The sequence below is a fragment of the Gossypium hirsutum genome, chromosome D12 (genome assembly GCF_007990345.1).
Source record: "Gossypium hirsutum isolate 1008001.06 chromosome D12, Gossypium_hirsutum_v2.1, whole genome shotgun sequence".
Taxonomy (NCBI): Eukaryota; Viridiplantae; Streptophyta; class Magnoliopsida; order Malvales; family Malvaceae; genus Gossypium; species Gossypium hirsutum.
The window spans coordinates 20,825,570-20,834,291 of NC_053448.1; the positions used below are offsets into that span (position 1 = coordinate 20,825,570).

Below are 8,722 nucleotides of genomic sequence, written 5' to 3' on the forward strand. Positions count from 1 at the left end.
TTTACTCGAATTGTTTGATGATTAAGTCTCATAAAATAAAATAATTTTTCATAAAAAATTAGAAATAAACCAAAATTCGGTCTTATTTTATTGTCATTTACCAGTTTTTGCGATTCAACTGACTATAGTTGATTCAATTAGTTCCCAATTAAATAGTATATATACTAGAACATATGAGTCGGTCCAGATTTTACATATATATCGGAAGGAAAAATGACAAAATAGAAAAGAAAACTCATATTTCATACGCACAATTACTCAAAAATACCAAAGCGTTGGAAGCACTGGTTGTGTTTGTATATTCTACGATTCACATATGGAGACACCAAATTTACACACCAATATTACATTCGCCGTAAGTTACAGGTCGAAATGTGATACGTCTGCATCGGGACTAAAGCTCTGCAAGTTTGATGACTGCAGGGATGCTTCACTAAAATATCTGGACAATATGAGCCTTGCTACATTCTCAGCTGCACCGCACTCGTCTCCATGGTGCTGGCCGCATTCTCAAATGCGTTTACATAATCAAATGTTGACCATCCAAAATGAATGGTGCAAACAGTTCCGGAGCTTTATAATGCGGATAGGCTCCCCAGTTTATTCTGTTTGTCTGCAGCCTTGCACTAATAATATCAGCAGAAAATAAAAGTCATCAGCAACTAATAACGTAAAGCCTGTAATCGATCTTAAAGTTTAAGAACAAGGTCTTGTCATCAGACAAGGTAGAGTATGACTCCTAAACATCAATTTTTATGAGTCCAATTTGGAGACAGGAACTGGGGGCAACAGTGTCAAATAACGGATTGTTTCCCTCGTGCAAGAGAAAGCTGCACGGCTATGATATGGATATCTGTGGTGTAATTATGGTCCAAGTCTTCATAAAGTATCTAAAAAGCAGTCCTATATAGTTTCTGCAATACCACTAACAGGAAGAGCAAGCCATAAAATAGAGAATAGCCCAAGCCAATAGTTATGCTGCAAAAAGAAGTCTAGGCACAATAGTTTAAAGGAAAATATGAACTCTTTTTCCAAGCCCTTATGCATAGAAATTAATTAAAAATGTTACCTAAAAATGCTATCCAGTAATGCATCTGACATTGGTTCTCGAGAAAATATTTGTAAGTTGTATCATTTTCATCAAGTTGCTTGAGAACTGAAATGCATGTGAATGGAAGGTCAGGATCCTCTAATGTGCCAACCAGTTCTGGAATCTCAGCAACAGTGCGCAGACCAAAATAGGCCTTGCCAAGAGAAACAAAAACAGCAGGTTGAAAGAATTAGAAATCAAAACATCTAGAGATTCACTAGAAAAGCCATTAGCAACTCCCAGAGTACTTACTGGATTCAAGAGGCCTCTCACAAAGGTTGCATGTGTATGCTGCAATTTCCTCTCAGGAATTGAAACAGCAGGTGAAAATCGGATGTTTACTTCATCAAGGGGTGTAGCAACCACTGCAACTTCACATGAATAACTGTTTCGTTTTGTGGAGTTAAGTTCATAATATTCTCCAAGATAAGAGATGGATTCTATTTCTTCATTAAGGTGCAAAGAAACATCAGAACTATTAATTAATCCAGAAGCCATCTGCCAGTTCCCTCCATCAACGGACCATAATCCTCCCCCAGATCCTGCCAATGAAACTGCTCCAGCAAGTCCACTAATATACACACTTTGGCCATAATTGATTCTTGTTATGACCTTCACAATGCAACATAATAATGGCTTGTTAGCCACCCAGAACCTTAACTAGAATTAAAAGTCCATTTTCCAAAGACACCGGAAAATGTCTCCCTTGTAATGGATCAAACTAAAGGAACTCTAATTTACAGAATAAGTTAAATTTGCTAGGGGAATGAATATAATGGACTCCCTCCAACTAAATACAACAGTTTGCATATGTCTTGTTTCTATCTTTAGGCAAATTTCATATAAAGAAATTTTAAAGCAAATGACTTTAACATACTAAACTAAGCCATTCCAATAAGTGAGGCAGCTACCAAGGGTTCATAATATATGAGCTCAAGGATTCTACTAAACTAAGTTGCACAATTTTATTTATTCTATTACATTGAATCTAAATTGCACCAAAAACTGCAACACTAAATAACTAGGTAAAGAAACCACAACCATTAGAATTACCAGCATAGCACAACAGTTGGATATAAATCTACATGTGCTTCCATTAAGCTTAAAACAATAAAGGCAAAGGTAGCTTGTAATACTTACAGTGACAAGCTCTTCTATCAATAAGGGAGACAACTTGATGCCAATGAGTTCATCTTGCAAAGTTTGAGTTGTGAGATTATATAAACCAGCCCATTTAAGCATCTCATCCACTGTTTCAAAGATGGGTCTTCTTTCAGGGCTTTCATAGTACTTCAAGAAGCTATCCACAGTACTCTGTAGTGCACAACATCATCACATTTCAGATCACTCTATAGAAAATATAATCAGGTTAGACTTCTGGTTTCATTGCAGGTATTACTATTTACTCTGTTTCTCAAAAGAGAATGCTAATATGATGCAAAACCAGAATTGTTTCGTAGTATAAAAGTACAATTAAACATTCAGCTATAAAATAATAATGTCAAAAGATAAGAAATTTAATCTTTACACTTGAAAAATAAAATAAAAAAATGCACCTTTTTAGGTAAAAAGAGAAAGGCAATAAAAAGAACAAAAACCTCAACGAAGCTGCCCATCTTTAGAAGAGAGAAGCCATAGCGGAAAAAGATGCGAAAAGAATTAACATAGGAAACAATCTTCTGCAACAATGGAAACTTGGAATCCACTTGAAGGGTTTTGAAATCAAATTTCTTCCCATCCCAGATCCCAAGCGACATCGAATCATCATCCTCCGAGGCAGGCGGCGGTTTGACCTTCAACCCAAGAAGATTCGAGTAGTTAAGAGCGTGGTAGTTCTTGGGGTGAAGAATTGAAGCACCAGCCTCAAAAGTTTCACCGCCAATGGAGACAGTGGCCATGCGACCACCGACGACGTAGCTACGCTCGAAGATCTTGATGTTAGGAGGTCTGGGTTGGGAAGGGGAGGGATGAAAGTAGTGGCGTAGGAAGTGGGCGACGGAGGAACCGCCGATGCCGCTGCCGACGATGCAGACAGTAGGCGGAGGTGAGGCATCGGTAGATAGTGAGAAGATGAGAGGTTGTAAACAAAGAAAGAGGAGGATAAGGAAACTAAAACTAGGTTTGGGATCGGAATACATTTTTGTTCCTTTGGGTTTCAGCAGAGGAAATCTCAGTCCATTTCCACGGCGAAAATACAGGTATTTATATACTGCAAGTGTGATTAAACAGCCAAGTAGCACTATTTATAATGGTTGACAAGGCAGGAGTTCTAAGATGAGGATATGTGGGGAGAAACTGGTTTAGCAAATTACTTTAATTTCTTTTCGGGCTAAATTGTATCAAGGTTACTACCTCGGAGTATTCGAAACTTTCTCGATCATGCCAATTTTTATAGATGACTTATTGATACGAGTCATAAAGGCCCAATCCAAGTTCAAGAACGTGATGGGCTCAAATTGCCACAAGGCCCAATAACGAGATCAAAAGCCTGACAAATGCGGTCCAAACTAAATGGGACCATTCAAGAGCTTGTTAGCAAGGCCTTAGATGCATACACGAGAGAATAAGAAAATCAAGATTCACATTCTTGTTTTCAAGAAAATCAAGAAACCAAATCTTGGCCTAATTTTGCTGTTCGAAGAGATTTCAAGAATCAAGAAAATCAAGATTTCAAATCTTGGAAATCTTGGTCCAAGAAACCAAATCTTGCAGCCAAAACGCATTGGATCTCCATTACGAGCGTCAACGACCCAATTTTGGTAGGAGATGGATCACGAGCCAAATTCTTGAAGGCGAGGCCCAATAACCAAAATCCAGCCCAATCAAGAAATTTCTTCATACTTAATTGAAAATCAGGCCAAAATGTCAAAGGGCCCAATTTGTAAACATCTTGCTTGTTTAATTTAATTTTTTAATCTTTAGGAGCATTACATGTAAAATTCGGCCCAAAACAGCCCATATAAGTGCATGGCCGAATTTACCTTGTTATTTTATTAATTAGGTTTAATTTTTATTAGGTACTTGTGAGATTAGGATTGTTGGAGGCCTATATAATTGGCCAGCCACCCTTTGTAAACACATCTTATTATCATTCAATACATTAAATTTCAGTTTGTTAGAGTGCATAATTTTCTTTGGGTTTCTCCAAGAATTCTCTCTTGAGCTTTCTTTAGAAGTTGTTTTAACAATCTCTTGATTGTGGGAGCCATCTTTAACCTTCTTCTTGCTATCGATATTCTTTGGAGGGGAGATTAGAGCCGTTTGAAGAGATTTGTGAAATCTTTCGGGATTTCAAGGATCTTTAGGACTTATCCTTTAATTTTTGCTGTTCAATTTCTTTTATTTAATTCCAAACTTGTGCCGATTCTCAAGTCTAATCTATTTGTTGTTTTATTTGTGTTTCCAGCCCTCGTTTATCTTAAAGAATTGATCAATTTCACTTTTTGCTGGAGTTCGACAATCAGCCCTAAATCCCCAAATTCTAGGGTTCTTGCCGAATTCACACTTATTCTTCTTGGGTGAATTTGGTTGTGGAAACTTAGGGGAAACTTTCGTGGTGGTCAATTGAGCAGATCGCCTCGCTTTCTCAGCCTCAATAGCCGTTTTATGCTTCAATTTCTTTCTTTCTCATTGATGCATAAACCCTAATTTGTTTCAAGAAATTCTGGTCGATCTAATTTGCTTGCTGATTTGGGTGTTCTTTGACAGATTCGGCTTGTGGAGTTCATTCTTGGGAATCAATTTCGTGTTCTTGGTTTCAAGAAACCTCTTTCATAAGTGTTTTGTTTCTTGATTAGATCTTGCTGATTTTTAGGGTTCTTATTCCAGATTTTAATTTTCCAGATTTAATCTCGTTCTTTGTTTGATTTAGATCTGTTCGTTAGAGTTTTCGTAGGAGTTCCCCGTGACTTGGCAACTCGATCTTGGTCCGCGCGCATTCCTATATCATTTGGTATCAGATTTTGGGTGTTTTGGGTGTTCTTGGTTGATTTCTAAACTGATCTCAATTTTTTAAAGCAAAAACAGCAGTTTTACCCAGAAAAATTGTTCGAAAAAAATTCATTTAAGTGGGTAAACGTTGTCCAATTGATCTGAAATTTTACAGACATGTTTTTGGCACAGTTATTGAATATAAAAAAATTAATCCCTCAAAAAAATCAGTCAAAAAAGTCAAAAAAAATAAAAAAAGACGAAATTCAATAAAATTTTAAAAAAAAGATTCAGCGGGTTGAATTTGGTGCCCAAACTTTCCAGATCAAAAATTCAATATTTAAGGACATTCCAGATTTAATTTCATGATTTTTGAGATCAGGAACACCTCGAACGAAGTTGTCAAGTTACTCCGCAGTTTTTCGGGTTTTCTGGTTTTAGCAATTTTTATTGATTCTTAGCTGTAGGTTTTCATTTGTTTGCTTTTATTCTTCCGTTACGTTATCTAACACCTTCTTGTTTCTTGTGTTAGTAGGATTTACACATGTGCACAACTTCTTCCTCGGTGCAACACGAATCAATTGGTGTCTCGTCAGTTTTTGGCATCCTAGTGCAAATTAGGATTCTTTGGTAGTTTGGTTCACACTCTCTAATTGGTTGATATAAACTCTGATAAAGAACTCACAAGATTGAATTCGACCTCATTGAGAATTTGATTTTTTCTTTTTGAGTGATTAACAGTGAGGTTTGATAACTTTTATTTTTGAGTGTTGAGTGTTTTGCAGGTTTTAAAAAAAATGTCTACAAGTGATAATAATGGTGACATATTTAAAAAATTCCAACAACAGTTGGATGAACAGGCTGCTGCTCTTCGAGCTTTGACTGCTACCATCAATGAGGTGCGATTGAATCAAGAACCTCAATATCGAGATCCAATCAAAGAAGATAGGGATAACCAACCCAAGAGGCGCGGCCCTCGACGTGTCACTAGAATGGATGATGATTTTCATGATCGTGGGCAACCTTCTTTGGCAAAACCGAAATTCACAATTCCCCAATTTCGTGGTAAGAATGATCCTGACGCTTATTGTGAATGGGAATCTAAGATTGAACTTATGTTTCGGTATTATAAATGTCCGGATGATGAAAAGGTAGCGTTAGCAACACTGGAATTTCTGATTATGCATTAATTGGTGGACTCAACTTGGGGTAAACCGCCATCGGAATTATGAAGGTGAGATTTCGACATGGGATGAGTTGAAACAGATTATGCGTAAAAGGTTTATTCCACCTCACTACTATAGAGAAATTAAAACAAAGCTGAGAAGACTTATCCAAGGTAGTAGGACAGTGGATGAATATTTTAAAGAGATGGAGATGCTCATTCAGAGAGCTAATGTGGAGGAGGATGAAGAAACAACTATGGTTTGATTTATTGATGGTTTGAACAGGCCGATAGCTAATACATTGAGACTACAAACTTACATTGATTTGGAAGAAGCAGTTCATAAAGCCATTGAGATCGAGCAACAACTAAAGGAACAAAGGTTTGGTTCCTTCTCGACTTCGCAATATTACCGAGGTAACAATTCCAATTCTGATTCTAAGAGCTCAAAATCACCTTTCGTTACTAACAAGTCTTCTTTGAGTAATGGAAGCAAGCAATCAGATTGGAAAAAAGGGGCTCCTGTTAAAACGCAAACACCTTCTAAGCAGCCCAATTTAGGAGATTCGAATGCGAAGAGGACTCATGAGATTGAGTGCTTTAAGTGCAAAGGGCGTGGTCATTATAGTAGGGAATGCCCTAACACGAGATTACTTCTTCTGAAAGATAATGGTGAGTACACTTCCGACTCTGATAAAACAGATCCAGATATGCCAAAACTTGTGGATGACAGTGATAATGGCAAAGAGTTGGTCGAACCACCAAAAGAAGGGGACTTTGCTAATTTCCATTGCTTTGTAGTTCGCCGAACCCTTAACATTCAGATGAAAGATGATGATAGCCAAAGGGCCAATATTTTCCATTCTCGGTGTTTTATTAAAGGTAACTTATGTTCACTCATTATTGATACTGGTAGTTGCTCAAATGTGGTGAGTAGCTATTTGGTTGATTCTTTAAAGTTGCCTTGCACCAAACACCCTAAGCCATATCACCTTCAGTGGCTTAATGAATGTTCCGAAGTTAAAGTTACGAAACAGTCCTTGGTCACTTTTAAACTCGGCAATTATGAGGATGAACTATGGTGTGATGTAGTCCTAATGCATGCGGCACACTTGCTCCTTGGCCGACCTTGGCAATTTGATCGCGATGTTACACACCAAGGTAAACTTAATCGATACTCCCTTGTATTTAAAGGTAAGAAATTCACTTTTGCTCCTTTAAATCCTACTGATGTATATAAAGATCAATTGAGGATGATAAAATTTTGTGAGGGGTAAGGGAGAAAGAGCAAGTACAAAAGACAGAGAGAAAAGAGGCTAATAGTAGTGAAAAAAGTCAAAACTTAAAAAGCCCAAAGGTGAGTGAACCCTCTAGTGGTAAAATGAGCGAAAAAAATCTTTTGGCAACAAAAAAGATGTTAAGAGAGCCCTACTTAATAAACAGCCTTGTATCCTTGTGAGGTTTAGGCAAAATTATTTATCTTTATCTAACATTAACGAAAATTTGCCTAGTGTGTTTCAATCTCTTTTGCAGGATTATGAGGATGTTTTTAGTGAGGCCCCTAAAGGTTTACCACCTTTACGAGGGATAGAACATCAAATTGACTTAGTACCCGGAGCTTCAATCCCAAATCGACCAGCCTATAGATGCAATCCCGAGGAGACAAAGGAATTGCAAAGGCAAGTTGAGGAATTACTAGACAAAGGGTACATTCGTGAGAGCCTAAGTCCTTGTGCTGTTCCTGTCTTATTGGTGCCAAAGAAAGATGGTACGTTTCGTATGTGTGTTGATTGTCGCCCAATCAACAAGATAACGGTAAAGTATCGACACCCAATCCCTAGACTTGATGATATGCTTGATGAATTACATGGTTCAATAATATTTACAAAAATTGATTTAAAAAGCGGTTATCATCAAATTCGAATGAGGGAAGGGGATGAATGGAAAACAGCTTTTAAAACAAAATTTGGATTGTATGAATGGTTAGTTATGCCTTTCGGCCTTACTAATGCACCTAGTACATTTATGAGATTAATGAATCATGTTTTAAGGCTTCACTTAGGTAAATTTGTAGTAGTTTACTTTGATGATATTTTAATTTACTCCAAGTCATTAGATGATCATGTTTTCCATGTTAGAACCGTTTTGGATATTCTGCGAACTAAAAAATTATTTGCCAACCTTGGTAAATGCACATTCTGTTGTGATAAACTAATATTCTTAGGTTTCATAGTTAGTGCTCAAGGTATTCATGTCGACGAGGACAAAGTCAAGGCAATTAAGGAGTGGCCGACTCCTAAATCGGTAACTGAGGTGAGATCTTTCCATGGTTTAGCTAGTTTTTATAGACGATTTGTGAAAGATTTCTCTACTATTGCTGCCCCATTGACTGAGGTTATAAAGAAATCAGTGGGTTTCAAATGGGGTGAAACCCAAGAAAAGGCCTTTCAAACTCTAAAAGCTAAGTTATGTTCTGCTCCTTTGCTTAAATTACCTGATTTTGCTAAAACTTTTGAACTTGAGTGTGATGCTTCAGG

At 37.2% G+C, this 8,722-nt stretch overlaps 1 pseudogene across 1 annotated transcript; it reads right to left on the reverse strand.

Annotated features, from left to right (window-relative positions):
* Nucleotides 1-321: 321 nt before the first annotated feature.
* On the reverse strand, nt 322-3,329 carry LOC121224506 (farnesylcysteine lyase-like; annotated as a pseudogene). The gene is made up of 5 exons (XR_005922144.1): nt 2,689-3,329; nt 2,231-2,404; nt 1,343-1,702; nt 1,070-1,244; nt 322-626 (listed from the first exon to the last, which is right to left on the reverse strand). The product of XR_005922144.1 is annotated as a farnesylcysteine lyase-like (transcript).
* Nucleotides 3,330-8,722: the final 5,393 nt, after the last annotated feature.